General features: G+C 40.8%; 1 long non-coding RNA gene across 7 annotated transcripts in view; it reads right to left on the bottom strand.

Annotated features, from left to right (window-relative positions):
• The window catches only part of LOC100847189 (uncharacterized), a 99712-nt gene extending 75222 nt beyond the window's left edge, over window positions 1-24490 (bottom strand). For 2 of the 7 annotated variants that reach the window (XR_009495102.1, XR_009495100.1), the window contains exons 1-4: window positions 24139-24480; window positions 23006-23089; window positions 19031-19112; window positions 14419-14941 (exon numbers count right to left, since the gene is read on the bottom strand). This is a non-coding gene — a long non-coding RNA (uncharacterized lncRNA). Of the gene's footprint in view, window positions 1-3380; window positions 3724-14418; window positions 14942-19030; window positions 19113-23005; window positions 23090-24138 lie in introns of those variants that run through there. The other 5 variants (XR_009495101.1, XR_001500630.3, XR_009495103.1 and 2 more) reach the window with 5 other exon arrangements.
• Between the last annotated feature and the right edge of the window lie 2591 nt (window positions 24491-27081).

Here is a 27081-nt window from a genome sequence, read left to right as displayed (position 1 = left end):
TCAAGGCTATAGTTTTTCCAGTGGTCATGTATGGATGTGAGAGTTGGACTGTGAAGAAAGCTGAGTGCCAAAGAATTGATGCTTTTGAACTGTGGTGTTGGAAAAGACTCTTGAGAGTCCCATGGACTGCACAGAGGTCCAACCAGTCCATTCTAAAGGAGATCAGCCCTGGGATTTCTTTGGAAGCAATGATGCTAAAGCTGAAACTCCAGTACTTTGGCCACCTCATGCGAAGAGTTGACTCATTGGAAAAGACTCTGATGCTGGGAGGGATTAGGGGCAGGAGGAGAAGGGGACGACAGAGGATGAGATGGCTGGATGGCATCACTGACTCGATGCACGTGAGTCTGAGTGAATTCTGGGAGTTGGTGATGGACAGGGAGGCCTGGAGTGCTGCGATTCATGGGGTCACAAACAGTCAGACATGACTGAGCGACTGAACTGAACTGAACACAGAGATTAAACTTCATTTTGAGAAGGGGTGGGGAAGCTAATAGATGCTTTTACTTTTCTTGCCACCCTATCCTCTTCATTAGCTGAAAATATCAAGAGAAAGAAGGCAAGTGAGGGACTGAGCCTGAGGAGCAGTGGACCAGTCCTGTGCAGGCTGCAGATGCCGAACAAACCAGCAGCCAAGGAGAAGGGAGCTCTCTAGGGCTTCTGTTAAGGTTGGCCGTGGTGCATGAATTACCTGGTTTTATGGGCCTGTTCAAAAGGAGAGAAGAACTGAATCGACCACAGATGCCATTGGAAGGCATATGGCCTATGCTCAAAACATAACCTGAGTCAAGAAACTTATTGTCTTGAATCTGTATGACTAAAATTGTTTTTCAGTTATCAATCCCAGAATGTAGTCAAAGCCTCTGGTGCAGGCAGCAGTCAGCCCAGACCTCCACTCAGAAACAGACCGTCATTCCAAAGTTGAGATTCTGCCCACTCAGCCAACTAAACCCTGCTCAGAGCCAGGCCACTGAAACTCAGCATTTAATGAAAAACTTATCCACCTTACTGCCCCAGTTTCAGAGTATCTTAATACCTTTCAAGATTCACAACCCACCAAGAAAAGTAGCCTCTAATTTTCAGATGAAATACTAAGGGTCTGAGAGGACTGCTCCAGTTGTCCAATACGATACAACTGTTGGGAAAAACCATGACTTCAAGGTAACAGTCTCCTTGTTCTTCGCTTTTTGTTTCTGGATTTATTCTGGCAAGATAATTCCCAGAAGCAGGACCATTCCCACAAACTGAGTCCATGATTGCAGAATGGAGTCTAACATTTTAAAATTTGGGAGCGAAGATCTGTTCAATTAGCCAGGCTCAGGATACAGAAATACCTAATGTTTCCCTTTTTCCAACACCACAGCTTTTCCCAATGTGATGCCTATAAGTTCATTCAACCCAGTAACAGTCACTGCTGTGATGCACAGTCCAGCTCTTTTCTCCACTGTCCCACCACTGGGTTGTCTTTACCTACTTTGTGTTAGGTCTTTGATATTGCTCTAAGTCTTGCAGATGTAGGATCCATTTTTCAAAAAACTTGTCTTAAAAATTGGGAACACGTGTACACCCGTGGTGGATTCATGTTGATGTATGGCAAAACCAATACAATATTTTAAAGTAATTAGCCTCTAATTAAAATAAATAAATTTAAATTAAAAAATATCAATGTCTTAGGCCTTTTTATTTTCCACTTTTTCTGTCTATCCACTCACACCTTTTACATTCACCTCAGAAACATTTCTGTGTTCGAGGCAGGCACACACTTACAAGGTAGAGTCTCTCATTCAATTCTGAGAAGCGGGAATTCCCTCCTAATATTAAAGAGATGTTACTGACACCTTAGTAGAAAGAAAAACATATCCTCCCTTTGGAGAAGATGTAGCCCTGCAGAGGGCATGGCATGACAAAGGAAATCGTGAGAGCTTTTGTCCCCACTAACTTCCTTGGCCAGGCATCTTTGTGTGACACTCCAATTGCACAATCATATCAGGTAGCCCTCAGTGTGGGATCCAAGAACAGTATTACTTTAAGATTTTGTTTAGCGGTTGACAAGGCAAGTAGACGTGGTCATCTCAGTCTGTAATTACATCTGCAAGAATATTCTCCCCATTCTGTTTAGTTAGTTCCATGAGTTTGCGCGTGTGCGTTCTAAGTCACTTCAGTCATGACGGACTCTTTGTGACGCTATGGACTGTGGCCCACCAGACTCCTCTGTCCATGGGATTCTCCAGGCAAGAACACTGGAGTGGGTAGCCATGCCCTCCTCCAGGGGATCATCTTGACCCAGGGATCACACCGGCAATTTTCACATCTCCTGCATTGGCAGACAGGTTCTTTACCACTAGCACCTCCTGGGAAGCCCACTAGGAACTCTGTTTTTACACATTCCATTATGTCAGTGCCTACTATAGTGTCTGGTACCTAGTAAGTGCTCATTATTTCTTTGATCCTTTTTGTAACTGTGGGTTTAGTTCTTTGGACAAAGCAAAAAGTTTCCAACTCAGACATGACCATTGTCCAAAAGTTTAAAAGTTTATCTATGGCAAGCATGGGGACCCTTACAGAGAAGAGTGAGATGGGCAGCCAATTCCAAAGCAGAGACTGCTAATGCTAATAGTTAGCCAAGAATACAAATTTTGGGTCAGCACCTACAATTGCTTCTGAATACTGTCTCATTTAACTGGAATAGCAATATAAATGACCAAATCTGTGGCTGGGCCTTAACAGACTGCTGTGATATTTACACATTATCAGTCACCTGTTTTTTTTTTTTTTTAATCCCATTCTTGTCTCTTCATCCAATCTATCTGCTGTACCACAGCCACTATGAAAACTAACCTAATTAAGCTATTCTTCACTTCAAAACCTACCAGTGGTTTTACTGCTTAGGAAAAAGTGGTGAAATTTTATCATAATTTACAATGCCCTGTGTGAGTTTGCATCTACTTACCTCTGCAAGCTCCTCTTGAGTCCCTCTCTTTACTTTCTATGCTCTGGCCACCAACCCTCCACTTCCTTAGGTTTCTGAGGTTGACTGCTGCTCAGGCATTCATACATGCTGTTTCCTCTGTCTGAAACACTTCCTCCCCCAACCAGAATAGCCACTTACCTGACTTTTGCCCTTGCTACAGTTCTCAGCTTAAACTGAGTTCTGACTGGCATATTGACTGCATAGTGTGAGTCTCCCCTCTTGCCCAATAACTCTACATCCTTGCAAGCCTGCTCTTTTCTTCCATAGTCCTTGTCCCATTCTATCCCAATCTATACACTTGTATGTTCTGATTAGCAGCTATCTCTCCCACTATCAACATTACTTCCATGAAGCTCTGTTTGGCTCACTGGTATATCCTCAGCATTATTTAGGGGTTTGACATATAACCTAGATTCTAGTGTTTATTGAATAAATGAAAGTACAGTTTTTAAGGATCAGAGAGACATGTTAACATGCGATGGGAGAAGGTAACATGAAGAAGTAAAAACAGACAAGAAAGAGCATCCCTGGCATTACAGCCAGGGCTCATCTCCTTGCATGCAGATCCCATGGCAACTCAGGAGCAGTTCTTGAGCCTCAGTAGTCTGAGTCATTCGCAGCTCTTATGGTGTCTCAGCAACAGAAGTAAATGCCCCTCGGTTCCTACAGTTTCTGATTTCTTCCTGCTATTCATTTCTCAGCAACATTCTTCTGCTTCTCTTAACTATCTATCATGAGGAAGTTTTCCTTATCTTAAAAAAATTGTTCTTATGAAAAAAGTAAACTTATTACAGAAAAATTGGATAACATTAAAAAGCTATCATCTTATTTATCTAGAAAGAAACTAACAATTTGATACAATATCTTCCTAGAGAACATACATGTACACAGAAATTATCTTTCTACAAACTGAAACATTTATAGATATAATTTTGTAACTACAATTCTTAATACACAAATTTGGGGGAACTTTATAAGTTGTCACAATAACTTTTTATATTTGGAGATCTTAAATCTGTTCTAATGTTCCACTATTAAAAACACAAAACACAAATAGCTGGTTGAAAACACATAGGAATCTAAAAGGAAAGTAATTTACCTCCATAAAACTTAAAACACAAATATATACATTTAAAACTGGTAATGTGTTGTAGGACCACCTCATGGTATGTTTACATTACTATTTTAAAACCCAGTGCCTGTGGGTATTAATCTTCTTTTGAAAATCTAACTGTCAAAATCGACTAACTTTCTATCTATTGAACTTCTTTCAAACTGTGTGCTACCGCTCCACTGGAGGATCTTAGACCTCCCACTAATAAATTTTATCTTCTGAACTTGGGTTTAAGAGGCCAAATAATTACTTTTAATGGATTTAGGTGCAAAAGAAGTCTAGGTCTCAGAAGGTGGGAGTAAATTATGGCAGCACAGTCTTACTGTAAATGATGTTAGAGATATGTGAGCCTTAATGATATGCTGTGACACAGGGACTTTTCTCCCCAACCCTAAGGTGGCAAGGGTGTGGCAGGCCACAGAAATTATGAAGTCTGTACAAATTCACACGTAAGACCTGTCTGCTTGTTAATCCAGCCTTTTCAGATGTGACCCCAAGTTATTCGCTTGGTTTTCCTCCCATGGTCATCTTGTTGCTAAATGTCTATTCTATGTCCAGCATCTTCTCTAAGATGCAGGCAGAAAGAAGGGGAAGAAATTATGGCAATAGGGTGAATGTCTAAGGCCATGCCTTAAAACTCTCTTTTAATGAGGTTTACTAGAAACCTTGCCCTATCTTTAGTTATACCTCATGACAAGAACTGTGTCACCCTTTCATCCTTATCAGTAGTGGAGAGCTGAGCACATTGTCACCACCATGCAAATCAGGATTCTATTAATAAAGAAGAAAAAATAAATAAAGGAGTAGTTAACTAGCACAGTTAACTACACACAGTTTTAGAAAAGATGGCTTAGGAAGACTTCTGGGAATTTCAGTTCCCAAAATAACTAAAGGAAAATGGAGGGAAATGTAAAAAAGAGAAAGAAGTAGTTTCGGTAGAAAGACGTATTGGTCTGGCTATTAAAAGGTAGGGTACAAAAAGCCCAAATTGATGGGCAATCTATGAATGCCATGGTAAGGAAATACCAAGAAAAGGAATAGACATTGCCAACCTTACTGTCTGCTCTTCAACCCTAATACCCAAACTTCAGATAGGTCTGAGAAAAATGCCTTAGTGGGGAGGCTAACACCCTCAGACCAGAATACTTTCCACACTGAGAACAGGAACTGTTCCGCACTGAGAACTTGGGAACAGGAGCTTTTATGTGCAGGTAACAGACCTGCAGGTACATACGGTAGGGTGTAGAGTGGGATTGGCTGAAACACAGATGTTTCATGGAAAACAAGCCACAGGGACCCCCTCCAGGAGTCTACAAGCTAATAGACTTAACAACAAACAGGCCTGGAAACTCTGTCGTGTTCAGTTGCTCAGTCGTGTCTGATTCCTTCAACCCCGTGGACTGTAGCACGCCAGGCTTCCCTGTCCTTCACCATCTCCTGAAGCTTGCTCAAACTCTTGTCCATTGAGTTGGTGATGCCATCTGACTATCTTGTCCTCTGCCGTCGGCTTCTCTTCCTGCTTTCTATCTTTCTCAGCATCAGGGTCTTTTCCAATAAGTCAGCTCTTTACATCAGGTGGCCAAAGTATTAGAGCTTCAACACCAGTCATTCCAATGAATATTCAGGGTTGATTTCCTTTAGGATTGACTGGTTTGATTTCCCTGCCATCCAAGGGACTCTCAAGTCTTCTCCAAAACCATGATTCAAAAGCATCAATTCTTTGGTGCTCAGCCCTCTTTATAGTAGGACTCTCCCATCCATAAATGATTATTGGAAAAACCGTAGCTTTAACTAGATAGACCTTTGTTGGCAAAGTAATATCTTTGCTTTTTAATACTCTGTCTAGGTTTGTCATGGCTTTTCTTTCAAGGAGCAAGCATCTTTTAATGTCATGACTGCAGTCACCATCTGCTGTGATTTTGGAGTCCAAGAAAATAGTCTGTCATTGTTTCCATTGTTTCCCCATCTATAAGCCATGAAGTGACGGGACTGAATGTTATGATCTTTGTTTTTTTAATGTTGAATTTCAAGCCAGCTTTTTCACTCTGTTTCACCTTCATTAAGAGTCTCTTTAGTAGACACTGATGTATAGAACAGTCTTATGGACTCTGTGGGAGAGGGAGAGGGTGGGAAGATTTGGGAGAATGACATTTAAACATGTAAAATATCATGTAGGAAATGAGTTGCCAGTCCAGGTTCGATGCGTGATGCTGGATGCTTGGGGCTGGTGCACTGGGACGACCCAGAGGGGTGGTGTGGGGAGGGAGGGGGGAGGAGGGTTCAGGATGGGGAGCACATGTGTGCCTGTGGCGGATTCATTTTGATGTTTGGCAAAACTAATGCAATTATGTAAAGTTATAAAATAAAATAAAATTAAAAAAAAAGAATAATTGCACACACACACACACACAAAAGAGTCTCTTTAGTTCCTTTTCACTTTCCGCCATTGGGTGGTGTCCTCTGCATATCTGAGGTTATTGATATTTCTCTTGGCAATCTTGATTCCAGCTTGTGCTTCATCCAGTCCAGCATTTCACATGATATACTCTGCATATAAGTTAAATAAACAGGGTGACAATATACAGCCTTGATGCACTCCTTTTGCAATTTTGAACCAGTCTGTTGTTTTATGTTCAGTTCTAACTGTTGCTTCTTGACCTGCATACAGGTTTCTCAGAAGGCAGGTCAGGTGGTCTGGTATTCCCATCTCTTTCAGAATTTTCCATAGTTTGTTGCGATCCACACAGTCAAAGGTTAATAAAGTAGATGTTTTTCTGGCATTCTCTTTCTTTTTCTATGATCCAACGGATGTTGGCAATTTGATCTCTGGTTCCTCTGCCTTTTCTAAATCCAGCTTGTACATCTGGAATTTCTCAGTTCACATACTGTTAAAGCCTAGCTTGGAGGATTTTGAGCATGATCTTGTTAGGATGTGTAACTGTATGGTAGTTGGAACATTCTTTGGCATTGCCCTTCTTTGGGATTGAAATGAAAACTGACCTTTTCCAGTCCTGTGGCCACTGCTGAGTTTTACAAATTTGCTGGCATGTTGAGTGCAGCACTTTAACAGCATCATCTTTTAGGATTTGAAATAGCTCAGCTGGAATTCCATCACCTCCACTAGCTTTGTTTGTAGTGATGCAAACAAAGACCCATTTGATTTCACACTCCAAGATGTCTGGCTCTAGGCGAGTGATCACACCATCGGGTTATCCAGGTCATTAAGATCTTTTTTGTATAGTTCTCCTGTGTATTCTTGCCACCTTTTCTTCAAATCTTCAGCTTCTGTTAGCTCCATTCTGTCCTTTATTGTGCCCATCTTTGCATGAAATGTTCCCTTGGTATCTCTAATTTTCTTGACAAGATCTCTAGTCTTTTCCATTCTATTGTTTTCCTCTATTTCTCTGCATTGTTTGCTTAGGAAGGCTTTCTTATCTCTCCTTGCTATTCTTTGGAACTCTGCATTCAGATGGGTATATCTTTTCTTTTCTCTGCTTTTTGTTTCTCTTCTTTCCTCAGCTATTTGTAAGGCCTCCTCAGACCTTTTGTCTTTTTGCATTTCTTTTTCTTGGGGATGGTTTTGATCATTGCCTCTTGTACAATGTTATGAACTTCCATGCATAGTTCTTCAGGCACTCTATCAGATCTAATCCCTTCAATCTATTTGTCACTTCCACTGTATAATCGTAAGGAATTTGATTTAGGTCATAACTGAATGGCCTAGTGGCTTTCCCTACCTTCTTCAACTTAAGTTTGAATTTTGCATTAAGGAGTTCATTATCTGAGCTACAGTGTTCAGCTCCCAGTCTTGTTTTTGCTGACCATATAGAGCGTCTCCATCTTTGGCTGCAAAGAATATAATCATCTGATTTTGGTATTGACCATTTGGTGATATCCATGTGTAGAGTCATCTCTTGTGTTGTTGGAAGTGGGTGTTTGCTATGACCAGTGTATTTCTTGGCAAAACTCACTTGCTCTGCACTTCATTTTGCACTCCAAGGCCAAACTTGCCTGTTACTCCAGGTATCTCTTGACTTCCTCCTTTTGCATTCCAGTCCCCTATGATGAAAAGGACATCTTTTTTTGGGTGTTGGGTCTAGAGTATTTTGTCAGACTTCATAGAACCACTCAACTTCAGCTTCTTCAGCATTACTGGTTGGGGTATATACTTGGATTACTGTTATACTGAATGGTTTGCCTTGGAAATGAACCAAGATCCTTTGGTCGTTTTTGAGACTGAACCCCAGTACTGCATTTTGGATTCCTACTGACTATGAGAGCTACTCCATTTCCTCTTAGGGGATCCTTGCCTAGAGTAGTAGATATAGAGGTCATCTGAATTAAATTCACCCATTCCAGTCCATTTTAGTTCACTGATTCCTAAAATGTTGATGTTCTCTCTTGCCATCTCCTGTTTGATCACTTCCAATTAACCTTGATTCATGGACCTAAAATTTTAGGTCCATGCAATATTGTTCTTTGCAGAATTGGACTTTACTTTCACCACCAGACACATCCACAGGCGGGCAATGTTTCTGCTTTGGCTTAGCTTTTTCATTCTTTCTGGAGCTATTTCTCCAGTAGCATATTGCCACCTACTGACTTGGGGAGTTCATCTTTCAGTGTCATTATCTTTTTGACTTTTCATACTGTTTATGGGGTTCTCAAGGTAAGAATGCTGAAGTGGTTTGCCATTCCCTTTTACAGTGGACCACATTTTGTCACAACTCTCCACCATGACCCGTATGTCTACTGAATGGGTAGTAAAGAAAGAAGAGACTTACTACTATATTTGCTTCATCCTCTCCTTTTCTCCCTATACAAAAGAGAATCTTTAGCTATCTATCATGGTTCTCTCTGGGTTACCAAATGATGACTTTGGACAGCTATAGAAAGCATCTGACTCAGATATACTCTTTGGATGATTTTACCATTCCTTCCATAACAGTTTGTACCATTGGTTAATCCGCTCCAGCCATTCAGATAAAGCCTGGAAGGATGTGAGAGAAGAAATCGGCTGGGTGGCTGCCAAAACCAATGAGAGGACCACTCCCTTCCTTGAGAACACTGGTTGTGCTTCCTAGGGTTCTTGAGATCATCCTCATTTGAAAGTCTTCTCAATGAAAACTTCACTGTAGTTACACAAAGATGTGCAGTAGGACAAATGTATTTACTGTATTATTTCACATAGTAGTTCCTAGTAAAGTGGATGAGCACCAAGAGTCGGGGGACTCTTGAACTAGGAGCCCTGACCCAGTGTTGCCGAAAGTTCAATACCAATAACACACAGCTGTTAGCTGGAGCTAACTCTTTATGGAAAAAATTCAAAGACATTATCTGTAACCCACATTAAGATAGGAGATAGTGAAGATAAATTCTAGAAGGTCTGGCTATAATACCAATTTAAATAAGGTTATAGCCATAAGCTAGAGGTCCTTATTCTAATACAACAGCACTGGTTATGACAGCAGCTCTGTCTTGAAGGAATGATCACACTAGACATCTTATGTAATTCAGAACACCTGTGATAACTGACTTTCCTCAAAAGACTAAATTGCATATTATTTGTCAATATGCCGAGTTATCTAATTAGTATAGAGGCTGCATATATAGAATAATACAGAGCTCAACTGTGAAGATCCATACTTCACATCAGAACAAACGAAGGATGGGAAATCATATCATGCCAAGTAAAAACCCAGGCAAATTTCAGAACCTGTATGGCTTATGCAAAGGGTAAATTTAAAAGTGATCATGAAGGTCCTACTCTACTTATAAGAGAAGACACAAGTGAGGATGGGGGCACACTAAACTTATGAAATCTCTATCAGCTGGAACATGGTTAATTGTAGTTGGTCATTCAACTGGAGCTGTTACAGAAATGATCCATTGCCCAAACCCTGAAGACACTTCCCAATCCCTGCTGTCCCTGTCCTAACCATAGTCCCCAACCTTAACTATATATGCTTGAGTCTGAGCTGAAGGGAATAGGCACTAGCACTTGTAAAATCAAGGATGCTTATAAAGATCTTATACTATAACACCCATATTAAGTACCAAAAACTGGACCCTGGGTTTTGGCAAAAAGTGTAGCCCACTCTTAATTCTCCTACCTGTTGGATATGAGGACCAATCCAATGGCTGCCTGTGAAATATAGTAGGAGCTGCTATTTTGGGGCTCACTAGATCAGAATTGGGAGCCACTAAATGGCTCCTCCAAATCCTTATTAGGATCCAAAACAGAATTTATAATTTCCAAAGTTTAGATTAACAAAGCACTATAGAGATTTGTGATAAAGCTTATATATATATATACACACACACACATATACACACACACACACATATATCTCTCTCTCTATATATATACACACATACATACATACACATACACATATATAACCCTAATGCTGAAGAGTTGCATCAAGGCATCACCTACTCAATGGACATGAGTTTGAGCAAGCTTCAGGAGTTGGTGATGGACAGGCAGGCCTGGTGTGCTGCAGTACATGGGATCTCAAAGAGTCAGACATGACTGAGTAACTGAACTGAACTGAATGCTGAAGAAATGGTAGCCATAAGATATATAGTGGTATAAAACCACATCTTCTTAATATTATATTCTAGTTAGGAAGGAAGAAGGACCATGTGCTATTAAACAGGGAAAATACCTAAATCCCAGACAATTCCCAAAACACATGGGATTCAATAAGATATATCCATAAGGAAGTGGCTAAACTAAGTGAATTTCATGTGGTCACGGCTCCTTGCCTTGTAATAAACTGGGGATTTATATTAAGGAAATTTATTATTTGTGAAATAAATATTTCTATTTTTAAGTGATGAGTTCTATGAAAGCAACGGCAGCATGTTGATCTGGAGTCATTATATTGGTCTAGACAAAAGCTATCAACTAAGGGGTGGATCATGACTTGTAATTTAAGAAGTCCATGGCTGCAAAAGCCCTCTGGAAAGGGCCCTTGTTATGTGTAGCTCTGAACTGGAGAGTTTCTATATTCTTTTTTCAGTTTGAGGGTCTGTATTCAAAACATGAACTTTAGGTACCGTAACAAGGTAGCTAGAGTGCAGATTTACTGGTTTATCTATCAATGACATCACCCTCTACACTGATAAAGAAACAAATTGAAGAGACTCAGTGCCCCTGTAATCTGGTGGGATTCCCATCCTGCATTAGTCCCATAAACCCACAGATTCAGGCACATCTCAGAGAGAGAAAAGAAAGGCACTGGGGAGCAGCACCTGTCCTACCACCTTAAGGCATTCTCTGTTCTAGCTAGTTGAATTATAGCCTTCATCTGAGATAAGCTAATTCTTGCTACTGTCAGGTTTAAGTTCTGACATTTATCCTGACTCACAATCTTCTAGGGGTCACGGGCTGTTACCACAGTCAACCATTACTCCTTTCAGGGAATCCTGGAATTCATCAAGTGACTGTCAAGCATCCTTGAAGGACTCTAGACATAACTGTCAGAATTTGTTCATTCCTGCCCCAAGCCTAGCCTACAGGGATGATTATAAATCCTAACTATTATGCACTAATTAGAGTACTCAAGTATCTCATCAAATTATAACAACCTCTGACCTCTGAAAAGCCTACCAGCTTAACTTCCAAAGGTCAAGAAACAGGATTAACTATAGTTGGGTCATTTACCTGGAGCTGTTACAGAAATGATCCATTCCCTAAACCCTGGTCCCTGGTCCCTGCTGTCCCTGTCCTAACCATAGTCCCCAGTCCTATCTATATATGCTTCTCTTGAGTCTGAGCTGAAGGGAACAGGCACTAGCACTTGGTCAAATGCAGGAGTAGTGCATTTTTATTTCCAGTCCCCTTCAAAAGATATCTAAAGATAAATATAACAGACTCATCCTTGCCCAGAAAGCAGGTGTTCTGAGTCATCAGGAACAGGTTGGGAAGAGGTATTTTCTCACTGAGAATCTTGCCTACCTCAAGAGATCAACCTGACATAGGAAAAAGAGATGATGTGACATATTTTTGGAGGGGGGAGGGAGGTGGTTAAAATATTATCCATCAAATGATTAGAACTTGACAGTAAATAAAGTTTGGGACACTCCATGTGCTATCACAAACAGAAACTTTCCTAGGGATAAGAGTGTAAACCATTTATGCTTCCCAAATTTCATGTCTCCAGACTTGTTAAAGCTATGGAAAAATCAAACCTCAAAGAAAGTGCCACCAACTGTGAAATAGATCCTGTACTAGGCACATCTCTGCATTTTGTGAGGCTTTCTGAATGGTGGGAAGCATTCCTTGGAACCCACTAGTAAAAACAAGAGCAGTTTGGAGTGGTTAATGGTCATAAAAATGAAATCCTGGGAATCTTTTCACAAGGAGAGTTTCTGTATCAAAATCATCTTGTGTGTTCCATGTCTGGATAAAGGTATAAGCTAAAAACAGAAGTTTTTTCTTAAGGGCCTCAACATCCATATATTTTTAATGTTTTGAAAAGCCACAGTATTTTGATAAACTGCTGTGCATTACGAATGTATTTTCCAGATTTCCCGTTTCTGCTAATGGTGGTTCAGGCTGTTTGAATCAGGCTTACAGCTGAAAACAACTAAAAAGCTGGATAAAATACATTTGAAATAATCTTTTTAAAAACATCAAGGAGATTATAAAATAGTAAGGAATTATCAGGCAAAAGTAAAGAGAAGTCAACAATCTAGAGAAGTAAACACTCCTGAAGATAATCCCAGAAAACTAGAACCTCCATTCTGACAGCCTTTCAGGATGTAGAAGGGGATAGAAAACTAAATTCTGGGTCCATGCAAGTCAGAGAGTCTGACAGGAGACCTTCCCCTACAACAATCTGGGTTCCAGGATCTGAGAGTGAAGGTGAACAAAAATGGAATTAACTTGAAGAGAATGAAAACAGAGTAACAATCCCTTGAGTTATCCAGGAAATAGCAAACTTTGAACAGGTGGTCCCAGACAGGTAGTGCCCCTAGGTGCCTGGTAGAAGTAAACACAAATACTCTTTGGAGCAAAGTATTTTCATTACAAGTCTCACAGTTCTTCCTACAAAATAACCTTTCAAGTGCAATGACTAGTGCAGAGCCAAATATATCCAGCACATAGGAAAATTAAAATTAGTGAATAAAACAGAGAGAGATCATCAGAAACTGCAAGTGAAGGACCCAGGATCTGTGTCTTAATAGGCCACCCAGGAAATGGCAATGCACTCGTGTTCTTGCCTGGTGAATCCCAGGGATGGGGGAGCTTGTTGGGCTGCCATCTATGGGGTCGCACAGAGTTGGACACGACTGAAGCGACTTAGCAGCAGCAGGTTATTCTGATATATGCTCAAGTTTGAGAATCAATGCTTCATACTTTAATCATATTAAATATACATCCTACAAAAATGTGTAAGTGTATTACATCTGGGAAAGAGCCCAAGAATTTGCACTTCTAACAAATTCCCAGATGATGTAGATGCCAGACCATACTATGAGAACCACTGGTATTAAAAAGTGAATTATTACACAGGTTAGCAGAGTGGTCATCTATGGGGAGGAGAATGGCTGTAATTTGGAAGCAACATGCAGAAATTTCCTACAATTTCCTGGCAATTCTCTATTTCTTGATATCAGTGGGGATTACATGGTGTTATCACTATACATTTATATTCAAATGCAGTGATATCACTGTCTGTCCTTCCATTGAGTCACATACATCAAATGCCACTAAGCTTACCCACCATGATCGTGCCACTATCATTTAAAGTCAATCCCCAAAGTAGAAAGTGCAAAAAGTTATAAAGCTATACAATATAACTTCTTCAACTTTAGTTCCTAATGTAATTAGCTCACAAAATGCTTTCAGAGTTAAGAAAAACTGCTCAAGTTTCTGAAAATCCTAGAGATATGCCAGACACAGCCCAATGTAAAAATACCTGCAAAGCTGAAAAACCACCATCTTAAATTTTAACAAGAAAAAGTGTACAATAAAAAAAGTTACTGCTTTTTTCCTGAAGTTAAAAGAAAGGGGGAAACTTCCTACTTTAACAAGGAAAAGATGCAAATACAACCCCTTTTTGCCCTTGTGAGGATACCAGGTTCATATAAGTGTCACTTAAGAGCTGTATAAAATCATCTAGGTCACCCTGTAGGTATAAGGAGGATAATAGTGATTACTCTCAAGCTAGGTTAAGACTTCATCCCATCCACAGTTATAAACTATACTTTGTTATAATAACCACTTGGCTTGAAAACCAATCACAAGTCCTCAAAGCGTCCTACTCTTGTAAGAAAGTCAGAGTCCCTGCTATAGACTCATAAAAAGTTGTAGATATACCTGTTGACTGTCCAACTCGCCTTTGTGTCCTCTGGATTACCAGAACTGGTTTGGAAGGTTGTGAGATTTTCTAGTCTTTTGCAAATCTTACTGCGCTTCATGTGAGTTGATAATGTCCTCTGTCACTCTCAGACCAAAGTTCTTTATACATACCATTCATTGGTTTTATTCTCACTTTATCATAAATAGGACTGGTAAAACTTTTCCCCATTATTTTTTTTCCTGTATGGCAAGAAGCTTCTTAGTAATCTTCAATTTTGAAACTGAAAATATTCAAGTATTTTGTGCAGAAAATATTTGACACAGAAGTAGTAATCTTCCTGCAAGTTGTTTTTCCCACATTACCATCATTACCAGGTTATCTGCATCAGGAAGTTTCCATCAGATATTTGATCACTCTTGTCTGTGTAATTCATACTCCACTGGCTCGTACAAAGTTCAAGGCATCACTGTACAATTTTCTGAATCCTTTTCCTTAGCATGTCCTCTTTCCATTTTTGCACATCTTTGTTTGGTACATAACCTAAAATCAAAGTGTTTTTTAAAATCCTTTTTTCACATACACATACATCCCATTCCCATACACCTTGCTGCAGATTGAAATGTTTACCTCTTCTGTGTCTTTTTAAAAAATAATTATAAACATTATTGAGGTAACATAGTTTATAATACTGAATACAATGTAGGCTTCATGCATACAAAATTATATTTCAACTTCTGTACACACACCAGCTTGCTGCTGCTGCTAAGTCGCTTCAGTCGTATCCGACTCTGTGCAACCCCATAGATGGCAGCCCACCAGGCTCCCCTGTCCCTGGGATTCTCCAGGCAAGAACACTGGAGTGGGTTGCCATTTCCTTCTCCAATGCATGAAAGTGAAAAGTGAAAGTGAAATCGCTCAGTCGTGTCCGACTCTTAGCGACCCCATGGACTGCAGCCTACCAGGCTCCTCTGCCCATGGGATTTTCCAGGCAAGAGGACTGGAGTGGGGTGCCAGTGCCTTCTCTGCTTGCTCACCATCAAAAGTTCAGTTTCTATTTGTCACCATACAGTTGACCCCTTTAACCCATTTCACCCTTTCCCTTCCTTTTGTGTAAATACTACTGTTTTCTGTATCTGTGTGCTTGTTTTTCTTCAGTTTGGTTTATTTTATGGTTCTTTTGTTTTTTATGTGTCTTTGACCACCATGATAGTGGTTATCACCATGATAGTGGAAATGGATTGCACAGGTTCAAGTCCCAATACCACCACTTGTTATCAGTGTGACCTTGAATACACTATAAATCTCCTTGTTGTTCATTTTATTAATCTGTAATAGGTGGATAATAATAGCTGGCATCATACTTGTGAAGTCATTATTATGGATTTTGTCTGTGTATGGATTCAACGTGTTAATGAATGTAAAACTCTCAGAATAATGCCTGACATATGATAAACATTACACGAGTCTTAGCTATTATTATTAAAATAATTCTATCCATAGCCATATAAACCTCATAGCTGTTGAGATTATATATGCTCCTGGTCTTATGATTTCTGTGCTGTTTTTTACTATATAAACAAACTATCTTGACCATTTAATAGGAAGATAACACATATACAGCTTTTAAGTTCATCAAGAGGTCATAAGTATCTCTTCTGGATACTCAAGAATATGTAAAAGAGTGAGAAAATGATAGAGCCTTCCTTATCTCACAAAATAACAGAGCATTGCCTTGATGCTGTGTGCCTCACAACCATTAATGCAGGCTGTAGGGGTCATAAACACTCCTGGCTTCCATACCTGAAACAAAACAACAACAACAAAAAAATGCCCAGACCAGATGTATGACCCATAGCAATATAAATCAAATGTCTCCAGACATTTGACAGCAAAGTTTTACATGCATGTACATGAATACTTACACATCTACCCAGAGATGGTCAGTATTCTTGTTGTAGATAGCTTATAGCTACACTCCGCCTTCTTCCTCATCCACAAAAGACCATAAACTTTTAAGTTTCACTCAGAAATCTATAGGAAGATGCTTGCCTGCAGGGGAGTAAAGTCCAAACCTGGCACCAGCTAAATGAACCAAGAGTTTTGGAAAGAACAGGTATGAATCCAGCTCTTCAACTAGAATTCGTTTAAGTAATGAGATAAATCTGCTTCTGACAAGCAAAAAAATAGTGAGACAACTCACTTTTCATATTCTCTATTTTAGGAAAGATTTCACAAGAACCCCTTTGCCTTAGTAAGAAACAGATGTTTCCCCATATGGCTTCTTACTACCTCAAGAACCATCTTTGTTCAGATTCAGTATGTATAAATATTTCAGTAATTTGGCTTCTGCTGAAGATGCAGAAATCTAGAAAGAGCATTGCTCTCACCTTAACAACTAGAAAAATTACAAAATAACTTTTATTGAACCTATCAGAGATCTGAGCTTAGGCTGACCAAGTGAACTTTGTTGGGTTCAGTACTGAAAATCTCCCATCCTGGGAAACGTCTCAGTCCCAGGCAATCGGGGATGGTTGGTCTCCCTATCTATAGCTGCAGACTAGTTAAGTAGACTGAAATTCATGGAAAGACTGTACCCATCAAGGACAGATAGGATGTGGGCACAAAAGAGACATCAAATACAACACAAAATGATAAGAATTCAGCTAAATAATTGCTAAAGGCCAAGTGTGGGCTAGCGTGAGAGTACCAAACCCTTGGGAGCCTCAGACACAAAAGAATTTGCCCTCAATTTCAGTCTCTTCTCCATGCTCTACTGGGTACTGATGAGAAAGATTTAGGAAAAACCAATAGACCAGAGAGAGACTCTCTTGGTGGTGAAGGCCTGTTGGAAGGGAGTAGCTCCCACTGTAGGGAAGGGTCCTGTACAGACCCTCTTCACCTATAATATATAGCTTCAAGTCTCTGGGGCTGCTACTGCTGCTGCTGCTAAGTCGCTTCAGTCATATCCAACCCTGTGCGACCCCATAGACGGCAGCCCACCAGGCTCCCCCGTCCCTGGGATTCTCCAGGCAAGAACACTGGAGTGGGTTGCCATTTCCTTCTCCAATGCATGCAAGTGAAAAGTGAAAGTGAAGTCGCTCAGTCGTGTCCGACTCTTAGCGACCCCATGGACTGTAGCCTACCAGGCTCCTCTGTCCATGGGATTTTCCAGGCAAGAGTACTGGAGTGGGTTGCCATTGCCTTCCCTGAGTCTCTGGGGAAGGGACAGCAAACTCTATTGCCTCCAGGGGCCTTTGATACTGAGTAAAAACAGAAGTAGGGGAGGACAGACAATTCCGACACTTCTGGGTAAGGAAGGGCAGGAAACTGTCTCGGCCCAGGATCCCGTGCTATTACAATTAGTGGGCTCCTACACTGGAAGAGGGGCTTCCCCGGTGGCACTAGTGGTAAAAAATCTGCCTGCCAATGCAGGAAACGTTAAGACATGTGGGTTCAATTGCTGGGTCAGGAAGATACCCTGGAGGAGGAAATGGCAACCTACTCCAGTATTCTTGCCTAGAGAAAATCCCATGGACAGAGGAGCGTGGCAGGCTACAGTCCATAGGGTCACAGAGAGTTGGACACAACTGAAGTGACTTAGCACACATGCACGAACATTGGAAGAGGGTCAGAAGACTCTCATCTTCTCAAGACATACCAAGGACACGAGGCAGAAATTTTGTCTGCCACAGTGAGGCTGAAGGTCTAAGAAAGCCTCACTCTCCAGGCCTAAGAATACAAGGCTTGCCTAAGACAGGCTGGGCCAGAATGACTAAGAACCCTCCAGTCCCTACTCCCAAGCTAGTGAGCACCAGATAACAAGCAAAAGGAAAGGCAAAAGCATGGAGAGAGATCCCTTTGAGATGTAGTTTCAGAGGGAAGGTTGGAAACTATGAGAGAAACAGGAATATTGAGAATATTGTGGGCTACTTTTCCAGCCCACACTCTAAGCATAAGGTAACACTAGAGAAAATAAAAACTAGTTGTATATTGAAGGTGGAACAATAAAACCCAAGCCCGCCGTAACTAGTGGTTAGATTAACTCAACACATCACATTGCTGACCTTGCAGGGAAAAAAACACTCATTTTGAGGTATACATTCTCTTTATCATAAACTGTTTTTCTATACAAGATGCCTGACATATGAGACATGTATTAATAAAATGGAAGAAAAAACAAAACACCCAGATTCAGAGAGAACATTAAGTGTTGGAACTATGAGAGAGGAAATTTAAAGTAACTTTGACTAATATATCAATAATCATAATACTAAAGGCTCCAGTGGAAAACATGACTTAACAGATAGAAAATTTCAGCAGGGATTTGGAATTCCAGAAGAAGAGAGAGAACAGCAGAAAAAATATTTGAAGAAAGAATGGCTGAATCTTCAAAAAAGAAAAAAAATCTACACCAAACCACAGATCGAAGAAACTCAAAGATTTTTCAAGCAGGATTAATATTAAAAAATATACACCCTGACACATCATATTCAAACTGTTGGAAAGTTAAAATTATAAAGAAAATACTGAAGTTGGCTACAGAAAAAAGATACAATACAGAGAAACAAAATTAAAAATTACAGTGGGGGACTTAGAAACCATACAACCCAGAATACAATGGATACATACCTAAAACACTGAAGGAAAAATACTGTTAATCCAGAATACTACACCAGGGAAAATGTCTTTCAGATATGAATGGAAATTTTACCTTTTAAGACAGATCAAAAAAAAAAAAAAAAAGAGAGAGAGAAATTATTATCAGCAGATCTGCACTAAAATAAAGGTTTAAAAACTTCCTCAACAGAAAGACTATGATACCAACCATATTTGCATGTACACACACACACAAAATGAAGATTTACAGATATAATTAAAATTAAAGCAAAAAATTGATGCTTCTGAATTGTGGTGTTGGAGAAGACTCTTGAGAGTCCCTTGGACTGCAAGGAGATCCAACCAGTCCATTCTAAAGGAGATCAGCCCTGGGTGTTCATTGGAAGGACTGATGCTGAAGCTGAAACTCCAATACTTTGGCCACCTCATGCGAAGAGTTGACTCACTGGAAAAGACCCTGATGCTGGGAGGGATTGGGGGCAGGAGGAGAAGGGGACAACAGAGGATGAGATGGCTGGATGGTGTCACTGACTTGATGGACGTGAGTCTGAGTGAATTCTGGGAGTTGGTGATGGACAGGGAGGCCTGGTGTGCTGTGATTCATGGGATCGCAAGGAATTGGACACGACTGAGTGACTGAACTTAACTGAAAGCAAAATATAAAAGATATATTTTCATCTTCTTTTTAATTGCTCTAAAAGACAATTGGTCATCTAAAGCAGTGGTTCTCAACCAGAAGCAATTTTGGAAGTATTTGGCAATGTCAAGACATTTTTGGTTGTCACAATGGGGGCACAGTGCTATTGGCATCAGCAAGTAGTGGCCAGGAATGCTGTTAAACATACTGCATCCTAAAAAGGCAAGCCCCATACTGCAAAGAATTATTCAACCTGAGATGTCAAACATGTCAGACTGCTTCAGCCTAATAAAAAAAAAAAGACACTATTTACCAATGTGTGGAATGAAAAGGGTGACATCACTACAGGTCCCAAGACACTAAAAGAGTAAGACAATATCACAAACAATGCATGCCTATACATTCAGAAACTTGGATGAAGTAAATTCTTTATAAGGTGGAAACTACCAAAGCTTACTTAAGCACATAACCTATATAGTCCTACATCTATTGAAAACATTGTTAGAAATTCTTAACTACAAATTCAAAGCAACCTGTAGGCCAAGATCCCTTCACCGCCAAAAGGAAAAGATTAGGACAAGACTAGCTCTTCTTACTACACATCTATTTGACAGACGTTTATCTTAGTGCTATCTGTCTTAATGCTCAGGCTTCAACCTCCTGCAAATTACAAAAACTCCAGAATTTCAAGTTATTTTCTTTCTCTAAGGCACCATTTCAGGGACCTAAATATTTCACATCCTTTGATGAAGACACCTTAGTGCTATCTTGCGGTGCTGACTTGATCATGGGTGAAAGGTGCCCTTGGCTTTTGCAAGTTGAATGAAATCATGGAAGCCTCTGAAATTCAGCCTCTGAAATTGAGTCTCTCCAACTCAACTTGCTAAGACTTTTCTGCTTAAAGCTTTCTTTATCTCTTGTCTGGATACATCCATGTGCTGGTAGGTCTTCCCATACTTTATGGGGCAGTCTCACTTCAGTAAAACACAGGTGTGGATTACTGAAGGGTATGGAGATCTAAGGATCTAAGATCTAAGAGTCTAAGGGTATGGAGATCCAGGTTGTCAACTACAAATTGTCTCTTGCCATGGGCATTTGCCATCTACCTGTATCCCGGGCTGCAGTCCTCATGGTGCTCCAAATAAAACTTGACTCGCAACTCTCATGTTGTTGTTGTTGTTTTAGTTGACAAGGTTCTGGGCTTTGGTCAGATAGTGTAGCTCATGAGGCAAAGCCCTTTAAGAGCACAGCTGAGAGTGAGCCTCATGGTTGAAGGGGTAAACAGTGGGTGGGCAAAGCAAACTCTTGGGTCAAGTAGCTCACAAACAAAGCCAAATCATTCTAGTGGGAGACACAAACATAAAACTGAATCACTCTGGAAAATGTGGGCAATAAGAAAACAAACTGAACCATGCCACAGAAGGCAGCCCAAAGGCTGGGAGAATGGCAGCAAATGCCCTGGCTGCAGCCACAGCAGCTGGGCGGATCCCTTTCACAGTAGAGTGAGGTAATCCAGTGACATGGAAAAATCTCAATACTGGCTGACACTGGGCCTCAGCTCTCTTACATACACTTCTAGAGCTATTTTCCAGTGAACAAGAGGCTCTAGGAGGACTGGGTTAAGACCAGCATCTAATGCACATTGGTTTAGAGCTAACATCTTTACTCACCATACTGCTTTTAAGAACCATTCAAAACACTGGAGGTTAAGATATTCAAGTCCACCCATTGTGCATTTCCTAATTAAAGGAAGTTTAATTAAGGTCAAGTGAGAGCTTAAATTTACAGATAACCCTCCATTCTTTTCTCTACTTCAGACCAGGGCACCAAGCAATTTCTTCACCAAAGCCAGTTGCTTTTTGAGGTGGTATGACAAACAAAAAGAAGTCAGACCAAGGCTGCTGAATCCCATAATTTGTAACAACATAATGATTTGCAGTAAAAGTTGGTGAGATGACCACCTTCCCCCTCTTACTTCTTCCTTTTGCTGCTGCTGCTGCTGCTAAGTCACTTCAGTCGTGTCCGACTCTGCAATCCCATAGACGGCAGCCCATCAGGCTCCCCTGTCCCTGGGATTCTCCAGGCAAGAACACTGGAGTGGGTTGCCATTTCCTTCTCCAATGCATGAAAGTGAAAAAATAAAGTGAAGTCGCTCAGTCGTGTCTGACTCCTAGCGACCCCATGGAGGGCCCACCAGGCCCCTCCATCCATGGGATTTTCCAGGCAAGAGTGGGTTGCCATTGCCTTCTCCGTTCCTTTCGCTAGTTTTTCAATAATTTGCTTCTGCCAATCTGAACAATTAAAGAGCCAAAGTAGCACAAACAGCTTTACAAGCACCTGAATTGATTCTAGTGGCAACAGCTGACAGAAGTTTGAGCCTTCTCTGTACACGCAACTATAATTTTGAAATTCTAGAGCATGGTTAGGCTGCAGTTCTTTAAGTGCTGAGGCCTTTAGTTTGAAGTTACTGGGTTAGTAAGGTTGCGGGTGATGTGGGTGGTAGGACAATGATAGGTAGGGTACTTTCTGGGAAATGTGAGTTTTTTGAGGAGAGGCAGAATTTCCTGAACTTTTAAAGTAAGCCATTTCCAATACTCCAAAATCTTTAGAATAGAGCTCTCCAAAAGAAATGTGAGCACACATATAAAATTTCCAGTAGTCATATTAAAAAGTAAAAGTGAACTGAAATTAATTTTAACATTTAATATATCCAAAATATAATTTCAACAAGCAATTCATTTTTTTTTTATTTTTAAAAATAGAATATTTTACTTTAAAAAGTGAGACTTTGAAATCTGGAGGGCTTTGTACATGTAGCTGCTACTGCTGCTGCTAAGTTGTGTCAGTCGTGTCCAACTCTGTGCGACCCCACAGATGGCAGCCCACAAGGCTCCCCCGTCCCTGGGATTCTCCAGGCAAGAACATTGGAGTGGGTTGCCATTTCCTTCTCCAATGCATGCAAGTGAAAAGTGAAAGTGAAGTCGCTCAGTAGTGTCCGACTCCTAGCGACCCCATGGACTGCAGCCCACCAGGCCCCTCCATCCATGGGATTTTCCAGGCAAGAGGACTGGAGTGGGGTGCCATTGCCTTCTCTGTGTACATGTAGAGCACACCATATTTTAGACAGCCCCACTTCAAGTGCTCAGGAACCACCTGTAGTTTGTGGCTACAGAATTGGAGGGCATAGCTTTAGAACCTCCTTCTCCAAGTGTCTCTCTTCTTCTGAAGGATATCAAACAAGGCAGCCTCTGTTCTCTGAATCCCCCATACCCACCTGCACCAGCCCTTCCAAAGCACCTGTAAAAACATTCCCAGGACACCCATTTGTACGTGATTAGCCAATTCCTTACCTGCTTCTCTCCTTAGGCAAGCAGCCAAGCATTGTTGCCTTCAGTGATGTGGCATTTCCACATTTTGTACATTCTTCAAAGGCCCTAAAATATGAGGCAGTGGGGAATGAACACTGGATCACAAAGGTCTCAAGATCTCAACAACTCTCAGTGTAGTCAGTAAAATCACCCCTCCTCTGTCTTGAGGTGTCAGTAGCTCAGAGGTCTAGAGTAGAAACCTTGTAATTATATTTTTTGATGCTGGGAGGGATTGGGGGCAGGAAGAGAAGGGGACGACAGAGGATGAGATGGCTGGATGGCATCACTGACTCGATGGACGTGAGTCTGAGTGAACTCCAGGAGTTGGTGATGGACAGGGAGGCCTGGCATGCTGCGATTCATGGGGTCGCAAAGAGTCGGGCACGACTGAGCGACTGATCTGATCTGATAATTAAATGTCATCAATGAAGGCCTCTGGAAAAAGAGGAGAGCTGGCACATAATTTGCTGGGCCCAGTGAAAAATGAAAATATGGGTCCTTTGTTCAAAAATGAAGAACTTTAAGATTTTGACTACAGAGCATTAAAGCAAGCACAGGGCCCTCTGAGAACAGTGTCCTTCTGAGCCTGGAGTCCTGGAACTGCACAGGCTGACCCTCTACAAAACTGGTCCCCGTTGGGCTTGTGTCTTTGGATGAAGCAGGCAAGTGGTAAGATTCCCTAGACTATCCTTGAGGATCTAGACCTTAAAGAAGACTCCAAAATCGTATCTACTGGAATTCACTGGGGAAGAGAAGTTTTTGAGCCAATGAAAAACCTTGGAAAGAGGAAGTGAGGAGATGAAGGAGGCAGATAAGACATGTGCCTTCGTTGATTAAACCACTGATTAGTCAGAGTCATTCACACGTCGGATGTTCATAAGGTCAAGGTTGGGCAACAACAGACTTACATCTACAAAGGTGACTTGCGGGCCTGAGCAGGAATCCCTTTAAAGCTACTTCTACTCAACGTCTCACCTCTCCTAGCCAGAAACAGGTGGCGATGATGAGTGACCTCCAGAAGGTCTGTGAAGCCCTGTAGGAGTCTAAGCTGTGGCGTGGTTTGTAGCCACCGACCGTGCTTGGGCGGGCTGAGGGTGAGGAGGTAAATTTCTTACCCATGGCCAGCATCGGCTCTTTCTGGAGTCTTCACTTCTGCTTCTCCAGGATGAGGGGAACACAGACCTCGAGACTAGGAGATTAGGGCCGGGCCTGTCAGCCCCTCGACTAGAGGCACTGCCAGGTCTGGGAACAACTAACCCGAACCACCTCTACTGTTCCTGAAGCCCGTGATGGCGCTGCAAAAGGCAGCTGGGGCCACTGTGGACCTGAGCCTCAGAGATCCTTCTTCCACTGGTGTCCGGGGGTCTCAACCGCTCCGGGCGTCCACCTGCAGCCGTTCAACGGAAATTGGTGTCTGGAAGCAGGCAGGGCCAGCCAGGGGTTTCCTGGGCAACAGGCCCCCCTCCCGCCACCGCCCGCGCCTGGCCACGCCCCTCTGAGGAGTAGCCCAAGGGCAGGAGGGATTCTGGGGTGTGCTGCCGTTTGGGATGCTGTGGGGTTCCTACTGTTTATTTGTTCTGTGTCTGCCACCCAACAAGGACGCTTGGCACACTACATGGACTAATAATTCTCATGTGTCAGATAAACTAGTGAAAGATTTTCACACCTTGGCAGGTGAGGAGACGCCAAGGCCTCAAGGATGCGCCCCCCGTCCACCGAGCAACCTCCAGCCTCTCAGACATCAGCACCACCACTCTCAGCTCCAAGTCTTCCTCCATCCCTATCGGCTCCTCTCCCTACTGGAAGTCTTCGCAGGTGGCACTAGTGGTAAAGAACCCACCTGCCATTGCAGGTTAGATGTAAAAGATATAGGTTCAGTCTCTTGGTGGGGAAGATTCCCTGGAGAAGGAAACAGCAACCCACTCCAGTATTCTTGCCTGGAGAATCCCATGGACAAAGGAGCCTGGCGAGCTACAGTCCATAGGGTCGCATAGAGTTGGACACGACTGAAGCAACTTAGCATGGAGTCACTACTGGCAGTCAAGATGATATGCTCACATCACAGGCAACTAAAATTTAAACTGCTTTATTTAAAAATAATAGTGACAAAATTAGTAAGATTCCTACTAATGCAATATCTATGCTAATTTAGTTCTAAATTTAAAGGAATGCAAAATCTGTTACATGCTAGCAGTTTATCACTTATTCATCTTTGCAGTAAGTGCAATGGTACATCAAAACCTTTCTCAGACAAATTTGCAGCTGGAGATGCTATTATAAGAAGTGTATCTTATTTCCAAACAACTGGATATAAAAGTTTGAACTGAAGATATAAAACCCTTCCTAATTACACAGATTAAATCATATAACAGTAGAATAGGTGTCCTGCAAATAGTCTGATATTGTTTTTATATAATTACACGTGGATTAATCACATAGATCTTTTTTACCATACTCAGAAGTCAGTACATTTTCAAATCTGGGAAAAAAAGATGGAGCCAGGATAAACACCAGCCATCCCAGGCACCAACCAAAGTGCTTAGTCGAATAAGTCCTGCTGCCACCTGTGTTCAGATACTTCTGCAGAGAATTTACAGTCATTATGCTATTAATTTCTATAGGACATCTTTCAAGAGGAAGTACCAGGCAAGCTTGTTCAAGTGAGAGTATGGGTGTGGCTTGGTTCTCAGCATCAGCCCACCCACTGGCAGCCTTGGACATGTCAGTTCAAAGTCACTTTCCAATACTGGCTCATCAATTGTAGCAAATGTACAATGCTAATACATCATGTTAATGATAGAGGAAACTGGATATGGGGACATTTTACCCTCAGTTTTTTTTCTGTAAAGCCAGAATTTCTTTATAGTCTTTAAATTTTTAAAAAGTAAATTTCGTATTGATTAAGAAGATATGGTTAATAACAACCTTTCCAACTTGACTCATAAAAGAATTGTGAGCCCAATCCAATACATAAGGGTTGAATTTTACTGAACTATATTTCTTTAAAAAGCTTACACCACTTTATAAAAATCCTCTAGGATAGTTATTAAAAAAGAAAACCAAACCAAAAAACCCATGACTCTGAATCTCAGGGATGAACTGGGTGCCCTAGAATCTGCATTTTAGTAATCACCCAATTACCCAATTCTGAGCTTGAGGATATCACTTTAGGTTGTCACAATTCATCAGATTGAAAAAAAAAAAAAAAAAAGCATATCCTTACTTAACTCATGCAAAGGTGGAAATTTTGAAAGATGTTGGTAAATGAAATTAACATAACATGACTTAAATTTGTTGATAAATCTTACCTTAATTTCTTTCATTTAATGATAACTTATTTTCTTACAGTTTGAGTTTTAACTTTGAAAAATATTTAAAACATATGTCAGTCTTCTACTTTTTACTTTTTTTGATTGAAACAAAGCATCCTAGTCATTTCAAATAGTGAACAAAATATTAAAAAAAATTTTTTTTTTATACAAGATTTCCTTATGCAGGCTACGACATTCAAACTCTTATCTGTTGTTAATGTGAGATTTAAAAATACCATTGAAAGCTGTTCTCTTAGTTTTGGTAATTAATTCTATAATGCTTCTGGGTTATGATGTTTTTCTAAGAGTACTATTGATAAATGATGTGACCAGCTGATCCTACTAACCAACTGCAGCTGATATTCAAAAAATGCTATCAAAATGTGTTTTTAAAAGTTGTTCTGAAACAATTTGTGTATCAAATGTTAACAATTCCATTTTATCTATTTTCAATAATTTTACAAAAAAAAATTACCCTCTATTTTTTGAAATATCAAAAAATTTCATATTTTGAGGTAATTGTACATACATTCATGTGCAGTTGTAAGAAATAATTACACAGAGATCCTCTGTGCCCTTTACCCAGTTTTTCCCAAAGGCAACATCTTACAAAAGTATACTACAATATCACAACCAGGATGTTGAGATTGATGTAGTCAAGATACAGAACATTTCATCACCAGAAGAATCCCTTCTGTTGCTCCTTAATGGTCACGCCCACTTTCTACCTGTTCCCACTCCCACCTT

The sequence above is a fragment of the Bos taurus genome, chromosome 1, assembly GCF_002263795.3.
Source record: "Bos taurus isolate L1 Dominette 01449 registration number 42190680 breed Hereford chromosome 1, ARS-UCD2.0, whole genome shotgun sequence".
NCBI classification, from domain to species: domain Eukaryota; kingdom Metazoa; phylum Chordata; class Mammalia; order Artiodactyla; family Bovidae; genus Bos; species Bos taurus.
The sequence above is the reverse complement of the archived record's forward strand: the minus strand, read 5'-3'. Positions and strand labels throughout refer to the sequence as shown.